General features: G+C 52.5%; 9 non-coding genes across 9 annotated transcripts; all 9 read left to right on the forward strand.

The window, feature by feature from the left end:
- The first annotated feature begins 873 nt into the window (after positions 1-873).
- On the forward strand, positions 874-1,064 carry LOC149431582 (U2 spliceosomal RNA). Its single transcript, XR_016309204.1, has one exon. It is a non-coding gene; the product is annotated as a U2 spliceosomal RNA (small nuclear RNA).
- A 957-nt stretch (positions 1,065-2,021) lies between these two features.
- On the forward strand, positions 2,022-2,212 carry LOC149431583 (U2 spliceosomal RNA). Its single transcript, XR_016309205.1, has one exon. It is a non-coding gene; the product is annotated as a U2 spliceosomal RNA (small nuclear RNA).
- A 957-nt stretch (positions 2,213-3,169) lies between these two features.
- LOC149431584 (U2 spliceosomal RNA) lies at positions 3,170-3,360 on the forward strand. The gene has a single exon (XR_016309206.1). It is a non-coding gene; the product is annotated as a U2 spliceosomal RNA (small nuclear RNA).
- Positions 3,361-4,317: 957 nt separating this feature from the next.
- On the forward strand, positions 4,318-4,508 carry LOC149431585 (U2 spliceosomal RNA). The gene has a single exon (XR_016309207.1). It is a non-coding gene; the product is annotated as a U2 spliceosomal RNA (small nuclear RNA).
- A 957-nt stretch (positions 4,509-5,465) lies between these two features.
- LOC149431586 (U2 spliceosomal RNA) lies at positions 5,466-5,656 on the forward strand. Its single transcript, XR_016309208.1, has one exon. It is a non-coding gene; the product is annotated as a U2 spliceosomal RNA (small nuclear RNA).
- Positions 5,657-6,613: 957 nt separating this feature from the next.
- On the forward strand, positions 6,614-6,804 carry LOC149431587 (U2 spliceosomal RNA). The gene has a single exon (XR_016309209.1). It is a non-coding gene; the product is annotated as a U2 spliceosomal RNA (small nuclear RNA).
- Positions 6,805-7,761: 957 nt separating this feature from the next.
- Positions 7,762-7,952, forward strand: LOC149431588 (U2 spliceosomal RNA). The gene has a single exon (XR_016309210.1). It is a non-coding gene; the product is annotated as a U2 spliceosomal RNA (small nuclear RNA).
- Positions 7,953-8,909: 957 nt separating this feature from the next.
- Positions 8,910-9,100, forward strand: LOC149431589 (U2 spliceosomal RNA). Its single transcript, XR_016309211.1, has one exon. It is a non-coding gene; the product is annotated as a U2 spliceosomal RNA (small nuclear RNA).
- Positions 9,101-10,057: 957 nt separating this feature from the next.
- On the forward strand, positions 10,058-10,248 carry LOC149431590 (U2 spliceosomal RNA). Its single transcript, XR_016309212.1, has one exon. It is a non-coding gene; the product is annotated as a U2 spliceosomal RNA (small nuclear RNA).
- The last annotated feature ends 6,701 nt before the right edge of the window (positions 10,249-16,949 follow it).

The following is a 16,949-nucleotide window of genomic DNA, read 5'->3' on the forward strand; positions in this document are numbered from 1 at the left end:
AGGAAAGGGCACAAGGTCACACCTGTGATGGGAGTGATCGAGGCCCATCCCAGTGGTCCTAACCAGCCTTGGCCTTGGCTCCTGCAGACCAGACGGCAGCCTGCTGGCTTCATTGTGTTGTGTGTTATTGTTGTTGTCCTCCTCCTCATTGTGCCTTATCTGTGTTTGTTGCTGATAACTCCTAACGAGGTGTGAAAAGCCTCATTCCATTAAAGGTGTTTTTAACCCTGGGTGTGCCTGTGTGCTTTTGTTTGGTGCGTGTCACTTTCTTGCTTTCATTCTTGCTGGGCTTGCCTGGATGGGACGACGTGCCCAATGGCCTGAAAAGAAGCGAGGAGAGTCAGCAAGCTCTCTGTCTCTCCATCCGAAGGAAAGCAGGAAGTCAGCTGGCTGGGAAGCCGAGCTTTCAGCCCGTCCGAAGGAGGAAGGAGGGAGGCCTGGCTGGAAGCAACCCGAGAGAGAGAGCTGCTGCTCTGCTCAGCTCGACTCTGGGACGGCCGCTCGAGCTGCCGCACGGATATGCCATGCCAAGGCCTGTGTCTCCCTCTAGTGGCCCGCCTCGCCCGCGTCGCCCTAGAGGCGGGGCCATGCAAACGACCGTGCTGCTGATTTCTCCCCAAACCAGCAGCACCTGCTGGTGCCCACTTGGGCTAGAGGAGGAGCAGACTGGGCCCAGGGGATGGAAGCCAAGTGTCCAGGGAGGGAGTGGAGGCAGGGGAGCCAGGCCCTGGGCCAGAGGTGTGAATTTTGGCAGCCCCAGCCACCTGGGAGAGCCCTGCGGAGGAGTGGGCCCCCTGCGGCCCGTGGAGCTCTCAGCGAGCCCGTCCCCTCTGCCCGTTCGGGCGGCCCTCGGGTAGGCCCGAGTTTCCGGTTATCGCTTCTCGGCCTTTTGGCTAAGATCAAGTGTAGTATCTGTTCTTATCAGTTTAATATCTGATACGTCCCCTATCTGGGGACCATATATTAAATGGATTTTTAGAACAGGGAGATGGAAGAAGAGCTTGCTCTGTCCACTCCACGCATCGACCTGGTATTGCAGTACCTCCAGGACCGGTGCACCCCTCTTATGCGGTTTTCCAAAAGCAGACATAGAAGAAGAGAAATGACTACGACAAGCAGTCACTCTCCTTTCTTTCCCCAAGAAGGAAAGGAAAGGGCACAAGGTCACACCTGTGATGGGAGTGATCGAGGCCCATCCCAGTGGTCCTAACCAGCCTTGGCCTTGGCTCCTGCAGACCAGACGGCAGCCTGCTGGCTTCATTGTGTTGTGTGTTATTGTTGTTGTCCTCCTCCTCATTGTGCCTTATCTGTGTTTGTTGCTGATAACTCCTAACGAGGTGTGAAAAGCCTCATTCCATTAAAGGTGTTTTTAACCCTGGGTGTGCCTGTGTGCTTTTGTTTGGTGCGTGTCACTTTCTTGCTTTCATTCTTGCTGGGCTTGCCTGGATGGGACGACGTGCCCAATGGCCTGAAAAGAAGCGAGGAGAGTCAGCAAGCTCTCTGTCTCTCCATCCGAAGGAAAGCAGGAAGTCAGCTGGCTGGGAAGCCGAGCTTTCAGCCCGTCCGAAGGAGGAAGGAGGGAGGCCTGGCTGGAAGCAACCCGAGAGAGAGAGCTGCTGCTCTGCTCAGCTCGACTCTGGGACGGCCGCTCGAGCTGCCGCACGGATATGCCATGCCAAGGCCTGTGTCTCCCTCTAGTGGCCCGCCTCGCCCGCGTCGCCCTAGAGGCGGGGCCATGCAAACGACCGTGCTGCTGATTTCTCCCCAAACCAGCAGCACCTGCTGGTGCCCACTTGGGCTAGAGGAGGAGCAGACTGGGCCCAGGGGATGGAAGCCAAGTGTCCAGGGAGGGAGTGGAGGCAGGGGAGCCAGGCCCTGGGCCAGAGGTGTGAATTTTGGCAGCCCCAGCCACCTGGGAGAGCCCTGCGGAGGAGTGGGCCCCCTGCGGCCCGTGGAGCTCTCAGCGAGCCCGTCCCCTCTGCCCGTTCGGGCGGCCCTCGGGTAGGCCCGAGTTTCCGGTTATCGCTTCTCGGCCTTTTGGCTAAGATCAAGTGTAGTATCTGTTCTTATCAGTTTAATATCTGATACGTCCCCTATCTGGGGACCATATATTAAATGGATTTTTAGAACAGGGAGATGGAAGAAGAGCTTGCTCTGTCCACTCCACGCATCGACCTGGTATTGCAGTACCTCCAGGACCGGTGCACCCCTCTTATGCGGTTTTCCAAAAGCAGACATAGAAGAAGAGAAATGACTACGACAAGCAGTCACTCTCCTTTCTTTCCCCAAGAAGGAAAGGAAAGGGCACAAGGTCACACCTGTGATGGGAGTGATCGAGGCCCATCCCAGTGGTCCTAACCAGCCTTGGCCTTGGCTCCTGCAGACCAGACGGCAGCCTGCTGGCTTCATTGTGTTGTGTGTTATTGTTGTTGTCCTCCTCCTCATTGTGCCTTATCTGTGTTTGTTGCTGATAACTCCTAACGAGGTGTGAAAAGCCTCATTCCATTAAAGGTGTTTTTAACCCTGGGTGTGCCTGTGTGCTTTTGTTTGGTGCGTGTCACTTTCTTGCTTTCATTCTTGCTGGGCTTGCCTGGATGGGACGACGTGCCCAATGGCCTGAAAAGAAGCGAGGAGAGTCAGCAAGCTCTCTGTCTCTCCATCCGAAGGAAAGCAGGAAGTCAGCTGGCTGGGAAGCCGAGCTTTCAGCCCGTCCGAAGGAGGAAGGAGGGAGGCCTGGCTGGAAGCAACCCGAGAGAGAGAGCTGCTGCTCTGCTCAGCTCGACTCTGGGACGGCCGCTCGAGCTGCCGCACGGATATGCCATGCCAAGGCCTGTGTCTCCCTCTAGTGGCCCGCCTCGCCCGCGTCGCCCTAGAGGCGGGGCCATGCAAACGACCGTGCTGCTGATTTCTCCCCAAACCAGCAGCACCTGCTGGTGCCCACTTGGGCTAGAGGAGGAGCAGACTGGGCCCAGGGGATGGAAGCCAAGTGTCCAGGGAGGGAGTGGAGGCAGGGGAGCCAGGCCCTGGGCCAGAGGTGTGAATTTTGGCAGCCCCAGCCACCTGGGAGAGCCCTGCGGAGGAGTGGGCCCCCTGCGGCCCGTGGAGCTCTCAGCGAGCCCGTCCCCTCTGCCCGTTCGGGCGGCCCTCGGGTAGGCCCGAGTTTCCGGTTATCGCTTCTCGGCCTTTTGGCTAAGATCAAGTGTAGTATCTGTTCTTATCAGTTTAATATCTGATACGTCCCCTATCTGGGGACCATATATTAAATGGATTTTTAGAACAGGGAGATGGAAGAAGAGCTTGCTCTGTCCACTCCACGCATCGACCTGGTATTGCAGTACCTCCAGGACCGGTGCACCCCTCTTATGCGGTTTTCCAAAAGCAGACATAGAAGAAGAGAAATGACTACGACAAGCAGTCACTCTCCTTTCTTTCCCCAAGAAGGAAAGGAAAGGGCACAAGGTCACACCTGTGATGGGAGTGATCGAGGCCCATCCCAGTGGTCCTAACCAGCCTTGGCCTTGGCTCCTGCAGACCAGACGGCAGCCTGCTGGCTTCATTGTGTTGTGTGTTATTGTTGTTGTCCTCCTCCTCATTGTGCCTTATCTGTGTTTGTTGCTGATAACTCCTAACGAGGTGTGAAAAGCCTCATTCCATTAAAGGTGTTTTTAACCCTGGGTGTGCCTGTGTGCTTTTGTTTGGTGCGTGTCACTTTCTTGCTTTCATTCTTGCTGGGCTTGCCTGGATGGGACGACGTGCCCAATGGCCTGAAAAGAAGCGAGGAGAGTCAGCAAGCTCTCTGTCTCTCCATCCGAAGGAAAGCAGGAAGTCAGCTGGCTGGGAAGCCGAGCTTTCAGCCCGTCCGAAGGAGGAAGGAGGGAGGCCTGGCTGGAAGCAACCCGAGAGAGAGAGCTGCTGCTCTGCTCAGCTCGACTCTGGGACGGCCGCTCGAGCTGCCGCACGGATATGCCATGCCAAGGCCTGTGTCTCCCTCTAGTGGCCCGCCTCGCCCGCGTCGCCCTAGAGGCGGGGCCATGCAAACGACCGTGCTGCTGATTTCTCCCCAAACCAGCAGCACCTGCTGGTGCCCACTTGGGCTAGAGGAGGAGCAGACTGGGCCCAGGGGATGGAAGCCAAGTGTCCAGGGAGGGAGTGGAGGCAGGGGAGCCAGGCCCTGGGCCAGAGGTGTGAATTTTGGCAGCCCCAGCCACCTGGGAGAGCCCTGCGGAGGAGTGGGCCCCCTGCGGCCCGTGGAGCTCTCAGCGAGCCCGTCCCCTCTGCCCGTTCGGGCGGCCCTCGGGTAGGCCCGAGTTTCCGGTTATCGCTTCTCGGCCTTTTGGCTAAGATCAAGTGTAGTATCTGTTCTTATCAGTTTAATATCTGATACGTCCCCTATCTGGGGACCATATATTAAATGGATTTTTAGAACAGGGAGATGGAAGAAGAGCTTGCTCTGTCCACTCCACGCATCGACCTGGTATTGCAGTACCTCCAGGACCGGTGCACCCCTCTTATGCGGTTTTCCAAAAGCAGACATAGAAGAAGAGAAATGACTACGACAAGCAGTCACTCTCCTTTCTTTCCCCAAGAAGGAAAGGAAAGGGCACAAGGTCACACCTGTGATGGGAGTGATCGAGGCCCATCCCAGTGGTCCTAACCAGCCTTGGCCTTGGCTCCTGCAGACCAGACGGCAGCCTGCTGGCTTCATTGTGTTGTGTGTTATTGTTGTTGTCCTCCTCCTCATTGTGCCTTATCTGTGTTTGTTGCTGATAACTCCTAACGAGGTGTGAAAAGCCTCATTCCATTAAAGGTGTTTTTAACCCTGGGTGTGCCTGTGTGCTTTTGTTTGGTGCGTGTCACTTTCTTGCTTTCATTCTTGCTGGGCTTGCCTGGATGGGACGACGTGCCCAATGGCCTGAAAAGAAGCGAGGAGAGTCAGCAAGCTCTCTGTCTCTCCATCCGAAGGAAAGCAGGAAGTCAGCTGGCTGGGAAGCCGAGCTTTCAGCCCGTCCGAAGGAGGAAGGAGGGAGGCCTGGCTGGAAGCAACCCGAGAGAGAGAGCTGCTGCTCTGCTCAGCTCGACTCTGGGACGGCCGCTCGAGCTGCCGCACGGATATGCCATGCCAAGGCCTGTGTCTCCCTCTAGTGGCCCGCCTCGCCCGCGTCGCCCTAGAGGCGGGGCCATGCAAACGACCGTGCTGCTGATTTCTCCCCAAACCAGCAGCACCTGCTGGTGCCCACTTGGGCTAGAGGAGGAGCAGACTGGGCCCAGGGGATGGAAGCCAAGTGTCCAGGGAGGGAGTGGAGGCAGGGGAGCCAGGCCCTGGGCCAGAGGTGTGAATTTTGGCAGCCCCAGCCACCTGGGAGAGCCCTGCGGAGGAGTGGGCCCCCTGCGGCCCGTGGAGCTCTCAGCGAGCCCGTCCCCTCTGCCCGTTCGGGCGGCCCTCGGGTAGGCCCGAGTTTCCGGTTATCGCTTCTCGGCCTTTTGGCTAAGATCAAGTGTAGTATCTGTTCTTATCAGTTTAATATCTGATACGTCCCCTATCTGGGGACCATATATTAAATGGATTTTTAGAACAGGGAGATGGAAGAAGAGCTTGCTCTGTCCACTCCACGCATCGACCTGGTATTGCAGTACCTCCAGGACCGGTGCACCCCTCTTATGCGGTTTTCCAAAAGCAGACATAGAAGAAGAGAAATGACTACGACAAGCAGTCACTCTCCTTTCTTTCCCCAAGAAGGAAAGGAAAGGGCACAAGGTCACACCTGTGATGGGAGTGATCGAGGCCCATCCCAGTGGTCCTAACCAGCCTTGGCCTTGGCTCCTGCAGACCAGACGGCAGCCTGCTGGCTTCATTGTGTTGTGTGTTATTGTTGTTGTCCTCCTCCTCATTGTGCCTTATCTGTGTTTGTTGCTGATAACTCCTAACGAGGTGTGAAAAGCCTCATTCCATTAAAGGTGTTTTTAACCCTGGGTGTGCCTGTGTGCTTTTGTTTGGTGCGTGTCACTTTCTTGCTTTCATTCTTGCTGGGCTTGCCTGGATGGGACGACGTGCCCAATGGCCTGAAAAGAAGCGAGGAGAGTCAGCAAGCTCTCTGTCTCTCCATCCGAAGGAAAGCAGGAAGTCAGCTGGCTGGGAAGCCGAGCTTTCAGCCCGTCCGAAGGAGGAAGGAGGGAGGCCTGGCTGGAAGCAACCCGAGAGAGAGAGCTGCTGCTCTGCTCAGCTCGACTCTGGGACGGCCGCTCGAGCTGCCGCACGGATATGCCATGCCAAGGCCTGTGTCTCCCTCTAGTGGCCCGCCTCGCCCGCGTCGCCCTAGAGGCGGGGCCATGCAAACGACCGTGCTGCTGATTTCTCCCCAAACCAGCAGCACCTGCTGGTGCCCACTTGGGCTAGAGGAGGAGCAGACTGGGCCCAGGGGATGGAAGCCAAGTGTCCAGGGAGGGAGTGGAGGCAGGGGAGCCAGGCCCTGGGCCAGAGGTGTGAATTTTGGCAGCCCCAGCCACCTGGGAGAGCCCTGCGGAGGAGTGGGCCCCCTGCGGCCCGTGGAGCTCTCAGCGAGCCCGTCCCCTCTGCCCGTTCGGGCGGCCCTCGGGTAGGCCCGAGTTTCCGGTTATCGCTTCTCGGCCTTTTGGCTAAGATCAAGTGTAGTATCTGTTCTTATCAGTTTAATATCTGATACGTCCCCTATCTGGGGACCATATATTAAATGGATTTTTAGAACAGGGAGATGGAAGAAGAGCTTGCTCTGTCCACTCCACGCATCGACCTGGTATTGCAGTACCTCCAGGACCGGTGCACCCCTCTTATGCGGTTTTCCAAAAGCAGACATAGAAGAAGAGAAATGACTACGACAAGCAGTCACTCTCCTTTCTTTCCCCAAGAAGGAAAGGAAAGGGCACAAGGTCACACCTGTGATGGGAGTGATCGAGGCCCATCCCAGTGGTCCTAACCAGCCTTGGCCTTGGCTCCTGCAGACCAGACGGCAGCCTGCTGGCTTCATTGTGTTGTGTGTTATTGTTGTTGTCCTCCTCCTCATTGTGCCTTATCTGTGTTTGTTGCTGATAACTCCTAACGAGGTGTGAAAAGCCTCATTCCATTAAAGGTGTTTTTAACCCTGGGTGTGCCTGTGTGCTTTTGTTTGGTGCGTGTCACTTTCTTGCTTTCATTCTTGCTGGGCTTGCCTGGATGGGACGACGTGCCCAATGGCCTGAAAAGAAGCGAGGAGAGTCAGCAAGCTCTCTGTCTCTCCATCCGAAGGAAAGCAGGAAGTCAGCTGGCTGGGAAGCCGAGCTTTCAGCCCGTCCGAAGGAGGAAGGAGGGAGGCCTGGCTGGAAGCAACCCGAGAGAGAGAGCTGCTGCTCTGCTCAGCTCGACTCTGGGACGGCCGCTCGAGCTGCCGCACGGATATGCCATGCCAAGGCCTGTGTCTCCCTCTAGTGGCCCGCCTCGCCCGCGTCGCCCTAGAGGCGGGGCCATGCAAACGACCGTGCTGCTGATTTCTCCCCAAACCAGCAGCACCTGCTGGTGCCCACTTGGGCTAGAGGAGGAGCAGACTGGGCCCAGGGGATGGAAGCCAAGTGTCCAGGGAGGGAGTGGAGGCAGGGGAGCCAGGCCCTGGGCCAGAGGTGTGAATTTTGGCAGCCCCAGCCACCTGGGAGAGCCCTGCGGAGGAGTGGGCCCCCTGCGGCCCGTGGAGCTCTCAGCGAGCCCGTCCCCTCTGCCCGTTCGGGCGGCCCTCGGGTAGGCCCGAGTTTCCGGTTATCGCTTCTCGGCCTTTTGGCTAAGATCAAGTGTAGTATCTGTTCTTATCAGTTTAATATCTGATACGTCCCCTATCTGGGGACCATATATTAAATGGATTTTTAGAACAGGGAGATGGAAGAAGAGCTTGCTCTGTCCACTCCACGCATCGACCTGGTATTGCAGTACCTCCAGGACCGGTGCACCCCTCTTATGCGGTTTTCCAAAAGCAGACATAGAAGAAGAGAAATGACTACGACAAGCAGTCACTCTCCTTTCTTTCCCCAAGAAGGAAAGGAAAGGGCACAAGGTCACACCTGTGATGGGAGTGATCGAGGCCCATCCCAGTGGTCCTAACCAGCCTTGGCCTTGGCTCCTGCAGACCAGACGGCAGCCTGCTGGCTTCATTGTGTTGTGTGTTATTGTTGTTGTCCTCCTCCTCATTGTGCCTTATCTGTGTTTGTTGCTGATAACTCCTAACGAGGTGTGAAAAGCCTCATTCCATTAAAGGTGTTTTTAACCCTGGGTGTGCCTGTGTGCTTTTGTTTGGTGCGTGTCACTTTCTTGCTTTCATTCTTGCTGGGCTTGCCTGGATGGGACGACGTGCCCAATGGCCTGAAAAGAAGCGAGGAGAGTCAGCAAGCTCTCTGTCTCTCCATCCGAAGGAAAGCAGGAAGTCAGCTGGCTGGGAAGCCGAGCTTTCAGCCCGTCCGAAGGAGGAAGGAGGGAGGCCTGGCTGGAAGCAACCCGAGAGAGAGAGCTGCTGCTCTGCTCAGCTCGACTCTGGGACGGCCGCTCGAGCTGCCGCACGGATATGCCATGCCAAGGCCTGTGTCTCCCTCTAGTGGCCCGCCTCGCCCGCGTCGCCCTAGAGGCGGGGCCATGCAAACGACCGTGCTGCTGATTTCTCCCCAAACCAGCAGCACCTGCTGGTGCCCACTTGGGCTAGAGGAGGAGCAGACTGGGCCCAGGGGATGGAAGCCAAGTGTCCAGGGAGGGAGTGGAGGCAGGGGAGCCAGGCCCTGGGCCAGAGGTGTGAATTTTGGCAGCCCCAGCCACCTGGGAGAGCCCTGCGGAGGAGTGGGCCCCCTGCGGCCCGTGGAGCTCTCAGCGAGCCCGTCCCCTCTGCCCGTTCGGGCGGCCCTCGGGTAGGCCCGAGTTTCCGGTTATCGCTTCTCGGCCTTTTGGCTAAGATCAAGTGTAGTATCTGTTCTTATCAGTTTAATATCTGATACGTCCCCTATCTGGGGACCATATATTAAATGGATTTTTAGAACAGGGAGATGGAAGAAGAGCTTGCTCTGTCCACTCCACGCATCGACCTGGTATTGCAGTACCTCCAGGACCGGTGCACCCCTCTTATGCGGTTTTCCAAAAGCAGACATAGAAGAAGAGAAATGACTACGACAAGCAGTCACTCTCCTTTCTTTCCCCAAGAAGGAAAGGAAAGGGCACAAGGTCACACCTGTGATGGGAGTGATCGAGGCCCATCCCAGTGGTCCTAACCAGCCTTGGCCTTGGCTCCTGCAGACCAGACGGCAGCCTGCTGGCTTCATTGTGTTGTGTGTTATTGTTGTTGTCCTCCTCCTCATTGTGCCTTATCTGTGTTTGTTGCTGATAACTCCTAACGAGGTGTGAAAAGCCTCATTCCATTAAAGGTGTTTTTAACCCTGGGTGTGCCTGTGTGCTTTTGTTTGGTGCGTGTCACTTTCTTGCTTTCATTCTTGCTGGGCTTGCCTGGATGGGACGACGTGCCCAATGGCCTGAAAAGAAGCGAGGAGAGTCAGCAAGCTCTCTGTCTCTCCATCCGAAGGAAAGCAGGAAGTCAGCTGGCTGGGAAGCCGAGCTTTCAGCCCGTCCGAAGGAGGAAGGAGGGAGGCCTGGCTGGAAGCAACCCGAGAGAGAGAGCTGCTGCTCTGCTCAGCTCGACTCTGGGACGGCCGCTCGAGCTGCCGCACGGATATGCCATGCCAAGGCCTGTGTCTCCCTCTAGTGGCCCGCCTCGCCCGCGTCGCCCTAGAGGCGGGGCCATGCAAACGACCGTGCTGCTGATTTCTCCCCAAACCAGCAGCACCTGCTGGTGCCCACTTGGGCTAGAGGAGGAGCAGACTGGGCCCAGGGGATGGAAGCCAAGTGTCCAGGGAGGGAGTGGAGGCAGGGGAGCCAGGCCCTGGGCCAGAGGTGTGAATTTTGGCAGCCCCAGCCACCTGGGAGAGCCCTGCGGAGGAGTGGGCCCCCTGCGGCCCGTGGAGCTCTCAGCGAGCCCGTCCCCTCTGCCCGTTCGGGCGGCCCTCGGGTAGGCCCGAGTTTCCGGTTATCGCTTCTCGGCCTTTTGGCTAAGATCAAGTGTAGTATCTGTTCTTATCAGTTTAATATCTGATACGTCCCCTATCTGGGGACCATATATTAAATGGATTTTTAGAACAGGGAGATGGAAGAAGAGCTTGCTCTGTCCACTCCACGCATCGACCTGGTATTGCAGTACCTCCAGGACCGGTGCACCCCTCTTATGCGGTTTTCCAAAAGCAGACATAGAAGAAGAGAAATGACTACGACAAGCAGTCACTCTCCTTTCTTTCCCCAAGAAGGAAAGGAAAGGGCACAAGGTCACACCTGTGATGGGAGTGATCGAGGCCCATCCCAGTGGTCCTAACCAGCCTTGGCCTTGGCTCCTGCAGACCAGACGGCAGCCTGCTGGCTTCATTGTGTTGTGTGTTATTGTTGTTGTCCTCCTCCTCATTGTGCCTTATCTGTGTTTGTTGCTGATAACTCCTAACGAGGTGTGAAAAGCCTCATTCCATTAAAGGTGTTTTTAACCCTGGGTGTGCCTGTGTGCTTTTGTTTGGTGCGTGTCACTTTCTTGCTTTCATTCTTGCTGGGCTTGCCTGGATGGGACGACGTGCCCAATGGCCTGAAAAGAAGCGAGGAGAGTCAGCAAGCTCTCTGTCTCTCCATCCGAAGGAAAGCAGGAAGTCAGCTGGCTGGGAAGCCGAGCTTTCAGCCCGTCCGAAGGAGGAAGGAGGGAGGCCTGGCTGGAAGCAACCCGAGAGAGAGAGCTGCTGCTCTGCTCAGCTCGACTCTGGGACGGCCGCTCGAGCTGCCGCACGGATATGCCATGCCAAGGCCTGTGTCTCCCTCTAGTGGCCCGCCTCGCCCGCGTCGCCCTAGAGGCGGGGCCATGCAAACGACCGTGCTGCTGATTTCTCCCCAAACCAGCAGCACCTGCTGGTGCCCACTTGGGCTAGAGGAGGAGCAGACTGGGCCCAGGGGATGGAAGCCAAGTGTCCAGGGAGGGAGTGGAGGCAGGGGAGCCAGGCCCTGGGCCAGAGGTGTGAATTTTGGCAGCCCCAGCCACCTGGGAGAGCCCTGCGGAGGAGTGGGCCCCCTGCGGCCCGTGGAGCTCTCAGCGAGCCCGTCCCCTCTGCCCGTTCGGGCGGCCCTCGGGTAGGCCCGAGTTTCCGGTTATCGCTTCTCGGCCTTTTGGCTCAGATCCAGTGCAGTCTTAGGGCGGTCTGAAAGAGGTGGGGTTTGTACCCTTTTGGGGAAAACCTTTTTGCCTTGGAAAGACTTCTGGTTGAAATAGCTGTGCCATTAGCCTTTGACATTTATTTGTCTCTGCTGCTTTTGGGGTAAGCTTGGAAACCGGAGTGGAGCGATCGAGCTATTGTTATAGCTTTCTGCTGGACTTCGTTTTCAAATCTGTGGAGTGTACAATGGAGTCGCATGGACGAAGAGAGGGGAGAGACCAGGACTTTTTCGCTGAAAACTTTGGAATGAAGGATACCATCCGGATTTTGGTGGCTCCAGCTGTCCGTGATGAGAAGGACCTTCGCTTCCTGTATCGTAAGATCTTTGATTCAGTGATGGGTATTAAGCTGGAGGAGTATTTCTGTGTGCAGGACTTTTTTTCCAGGGGCACTGTGGATGTGACTTTAATTAACAGTGCTGCTTGTGAAAGAGCTTTCTCTGCATATAAGGAGAGGAGGGATGATCCGGTCTTTGCTGGGATCAGGGTTTTGCCTCTGTTTCTGTACCAGGCGAAGCTGGTGACTATACATATGTACGATCCCTTTATCTCGCAGCAGGAGGTTGAGGCCTATCTGTACAATTACTGTGAGAAAGTGACATTTAAAGGGGAAGTGCGGAACTCGTTTGGAGTGTGGAATGGGAAAAGGCGTTATTTGGTGACTTTTCAGAAGGATTCTGACTGCTTTGATGGGATTAAGAGGCCACCGCCGATTGTTTTCATCCATCGTAGCAGGGGTTTTCTTTTTTTCTCTGGCATGCCACCTTTTTGTAAAAAGTGCAGGGAGTATGGGCATGAGGACGGTACGTGCGGGAGGTGTTTCGAGTGCACCGGGGAGCCCCATGCCAAGAAAGATTGTCCTAAGCAGCAGTCAGGGGGGGTGGATGTGAGGAGTGCGGAGAGTGGTGTGGGGTCTGATGTGCAGCAGGTCCCCCCTCCCCCCCAAGAGGATTTGGTGCAGGAGAAACAGGAAAGTGGGGTGCCGGGTCCCGAGGGGCTGGATGGTGAGGAGGAGAATATTCGTCAGGTCGATGTGCCCCAGGAAGTTGTGGAGGGTACCCCGCCAGTTGTAGTGGGTGCTGGAAAGAACAAAGTTAAGAAAAAGAAGAAAAGGGGGACGCAGTCGGGTACGGTGGTGGAGGAAACGCCGATTGAAGCTGCTAGTCTTCCTGATGCACAGGATTTGATGCAAGTGGATGATAGGTCCCTGAAAAGGGGTTCCAATGAAAGATCAGAGGATGAGGATGATGAGGTGGAAGTGGAGGCTAGGGCTAAGGAAAAGAAAAGTCGAGGAGGAGGTGCGGATATCTTGGGGGAGATTTCCTCGAGTGATGATGAGAGGAATACTTTGAGAATCCAAGAGTATCCTTCTGGTTCGGATGAGGGCGGGGGAGCGAGCCCTTTCCCAAATAGACTGAGGACATGATTCGGGTTTTTTCATTAAATGTAAGGAGTTTAAGGAGCCCTAGGAGAAGGGCGGCTCTTTACGAGTATCTCGAGACTCAGAACAATGATTTGATTTTTTTGCAAGAATGTAATGTGGAAAAGCGAATGAATTATGATGCTTTAACGCAGTTTTGGAAAGGAAAAGCTGTTTTTTCTGGTGGAAATGACAATAAATGCGTTGGGGTTGGAATCTTGATGTCGCAGGACTGGGAGGTGATCGACACCGAAGAAATCTATCCAGGTCGACTTTTAATGGCAAAGTTGAAAAAAGGGGATTTAACGGTGAAGGCTTTCTGCGTTTATGCTTCCAATGTCAAAGAGGAAAGGAAAGAATTATTTGAAGCCATGCAGCTTTTTTTGTTGGGGACTGACCCTATAGTCTTTGGTGGGGACTTTAATTGCTCAATGGATGACTTGGGTAAAAAAGACGGTTCTGCTACATTTTTGAAGGAGGTGGTTCATTCTGTGAATCTAAAAGATGCCTGGGTGTTGGGTGGGTCGGATTTGAAACACAAGTTTACTTGGGGGAGTGGTAGAGCTGTATCTAGGATAGATTTTTTGTTTCTCTCTGAAGCTGCAAGGGTTAAAACCTTTGTGACAGAAGTTTGCTGTTTTTCTGACCACAAGGCAGTGAAGTGTGAATTGGATTTCAGGGTAGAAGTGAGGAGAAAGTCCCCCTACTGGAAGTTGAATGCATCGCTCTTGAGAGAGGGAAAGATTAAGGCTGATTTTGAACAGGTGTACAGGGACTGGCAGTTGAAAAGGGGAGATTTTGTTAATGTTATGGAGTGGTGGGATGCAGGGAAGCTTCTGTTTAAAAAGTTCTTTGTTCAGAAAAGTAAAGAGGAGGCAAAGGAAAAGCGCATGCTTTATAGGAACCTGAATGCTAGGCTGCAGGTTTTACTGCGTTTTGTAGGGGCAGGGATTAGGTTGCAGGGAAAGGTTGAGGAAACTAGAAAGGATATTAGACAGCTTTTGAATGAGAGGGGGAAACAAATCATTTTTAATTCTAGGGTTAGAAACTTGGAAGAGGATGAAAAGTGTACTCAATTTTTTTTCAAGAAGGTGATTAACAAAAGCATATTCTTAGCAAGTTAGAAGGGGAAGATAGTATTAGTGGGATGTTAGGGAAAGTGGAGGTTTTTTATAAGGAATTATTTTCTGAGCGCAATGTTGATAGTAGCTTGTGCAATTTTTTTCTGGGGAATTTGGAAAGTTCTTTAAATGGTCTTCAGCGGGAAGCTTTGGATGACATGATTGGTACGCAGGAAATTTTTGAGACCATTAAGAGCTTTGCGACTTCAAAGACGCCGGGTGTGGATGGACTCCCAGTGGAGTTTTATAATTTCTTTTGGTATTTGCTCAAGGAGGACTTCACTGAGGTGATTAGGGCAGTTTCAGAGTGTTTTTTGGTGCCAGAGTCTTGGAAAGGTGGAGTTATTGCCTTGATTTTCAAAAAAGGGGATAAAGAGTTAATTAAGAACTGGAGGCCTATCACTTTGCTTAACAGTGACTACAAAATCTACGCTAAGATCTTGGCTAACAGGTTAAAACAATGTGTGGGGTCTATTATTAATTGTGATCAGACCTGTGCAGTCCCTGGCAGGGTGATCACTGACTCTTTATTGTTGCTGCGAGATATTATTTGGGATACCAAAGACAGGGGGCAGCAGATTGCCTTGGCCTCTCTGGACTTTGAGAAAGCTTATGACCGAGTTGGTCACGCCTTTTTATTTAAATCGTTATGCAAATTGGGTTGCTCTGAGAGGTTCATCAGACAGATCAAGAGTCTTTATGCAAATGCATCTAGTCAGGTGTCCGTGAATGGTTTTTTGTCTTCCAAAATTGATTTGTTATGTGGGGTTAAGCAGGGGTGTCCCCTGTCTCCGCTTTTATTTATCTGTACTGTTGAGCCACTTCTGTGTGCGCTCAGGAGGGATAAAGTGGTGGAAGGTTTTTTTGCTCCAGGCAGTGCGGGAGGGCAAATTAAAACTGTGGCTTACATGGATGATGTCACTTTGGTTTTGAAAAATAATAAGAGTTTGAAACGTGCTATTAGAATCATTGAGTGGTTTGGGGAAGTTGCTGGTTTCAAATTAAATTTGGAGAAATCGGGGATTTTGAATATTGGGGACATGTATGTTGAGGGGGGTTGTAAAGTGCCTATAGTACAAGAGGTTAAGATTTTGGGAATTGTTTTTTCACAGGGTTGTGGTGCTGTTAAAAATTGGGAGTCGCTGCTGGAAAGGGTTAAAAAGAAACTGGACTTTTGGAAATTAAGGGTGCTGAGTATGGAGGGTAAGATTCTGGTGATCAAGCAAATAATCTTGCCCATGGTCCTGTACCTTTCAATGATTTTTTTCCCTTCACCGGTTCTACTGAAAAGAGTTATTAGGTGTTGTTTTCTTTTCTTTTGGGGAAGTAAAATGGAGAAACTAAGACGGGAGGACTTATGCAAGCCAAAGGAAAAGGGCGGTAAAAATTTTCCAGATTTCAGGCGTTTCCTGACTTTGAAGTATCTGTCCTACATCATTGGTAGATTGGTGGGTGGAGAGTCTAGATTTAGTTTCTTTTTGAATTATCAGTTAGGTTTTTTTGTTAGGAAGTATAAATGGGTGCCCCTGGATCTGCGGAGGCCATATCGGTGGTCGCCCCCTGCCTTTTATGTCATTTTGGAAAAAACCCTCAGGTTATATGATTTGGTCGATTTGGATCTAAATGTTTTGAAGAATTTTCAAAAGTTGCAAACTGTAGTGGGAGGGGGTAGTGTTCTGATCCCTATTAAAAATTTTTCCTACGTTGTGACTCAAAAGATTTGGAAAAGGGTCTCTATATTTTTTCTGGCTAATGAACAAAAGGATGTGGCATGGGGTGTGGTGCAGGAGGTTTTGCCTACTAGACTTTTTCAGCATAGGAGAGGTTTGGTGAGGAGTGCTAGGTGTGTGCGGGAGGGCTGCCATGATGAGGAGTCGGTCCTGCACGCTTTCTGGAATTGTACGTATGCTCAGGAAGTATGGAAGCTGGTTGGGAGGTTAATTAAGGGTATTAGTGCGGTGAGGACTTTGGGACATGAGTTGGTTCTGTATGGGATGGGTATAGGGGATGGGGAGTTTAGAAAGGTTTGGTCTGTGGTATGCTCCATGAAGTTGGCCTTATGGAAGGTTAGGAATATAGCGCTCTTCAAACGTGATTTTGTAGATGCTCTGGATTGTGTAAAACTAGGTTTAAGCTTCTTGTATGTGTATTTTTTAAGAGATTGTAAACTTTATGGACGGAACGATGCTGAAAGTTTTTGGCAATCTCAAGATTGGAATAGGTTCATTGGTTTTTGAATTTCATCTCTTTTTTTTTTCAAAAAACAAAAATTTTTCCACGATGATGTGCATTGAGACTTCAGATGGTAGAGATTTGAGATCTTGGTTAAGACTGAGTGGAGAAAAAAAAAAAAAAAAAAAAAAAAAAAAAAAAAAAAAAAAAATCTGTTCTTATCAGTCCAGGCCTTAGGGCCTGGGCCTGAGTCTGACTACACTTGATTTGGTAACCAGGGATCTGGTTATCCTGAAGCATATATTGGTGGTGTTTTCCTTCCAAACTATAGGATGGAGAGAGACGGACACACCTCAGCGGCTCCTGAAGTGCGCTTTCGCAATGCAGCTAAAATTGCAATCTTGGATGGTGCGGTGGACGAGGACTGTGCGAAACTCGTGATGGAGAAAGTCTTGATGCCCTGTGGAGTGGAGGGTAAGCAACTCATTTGCATGGCTGAATACAGGAACCAGGGAGTGGTAGAATTAGTGTTTACTGACTATGCAAGATATAACAGCTTCAAAGCCTGCTGGGAAGAGAAGAGGGAGGAGCCCTGCATGCATAATTTTAGAGTGGAGTTTCTGCATAGGAGTCCTTGGAAGATGGTCACGGTTATGATGTATAACCCATATGTCACTACAAGAGAAGTTACTGAGTATCTTAAAATTGAATGTGAATCGGTGGAATTTGTAAAACTTATCTACAACAGTGTGGGAGTGTGGTCAGGAAAACGACTATACCGCTGTCGTTTCTTTGCAAATGACTTTACTGAGGATCATGTGGAGCATATCAAGCAAACATTTCAAATTGGGCGCAATAGAGGTTTCTTAAAATACTCAGGAATGCCTGCTTACTGCTGGAAATGTGGAGAGATGGGGCATGTGACTCAAAACTGTGATCTTTTAAAAAAATGCACTAACTGCTCAGCAC

This window comes from Staurois parvus, unplaced genomic scaffold (assembly GCF_062004578.1).
Source record: "Staurois parvus isolate SC_StPar_1 unplaced genomic scaffold, SC_StPar_1.0 ptg002205l, whole genome shotgun sequence".
NCBI classification, from domain to species: Eukaryota; Metazoa; Chordata; class Amphibia; order Anura; family Ranidae; genus Staurois; species Staurois parvus.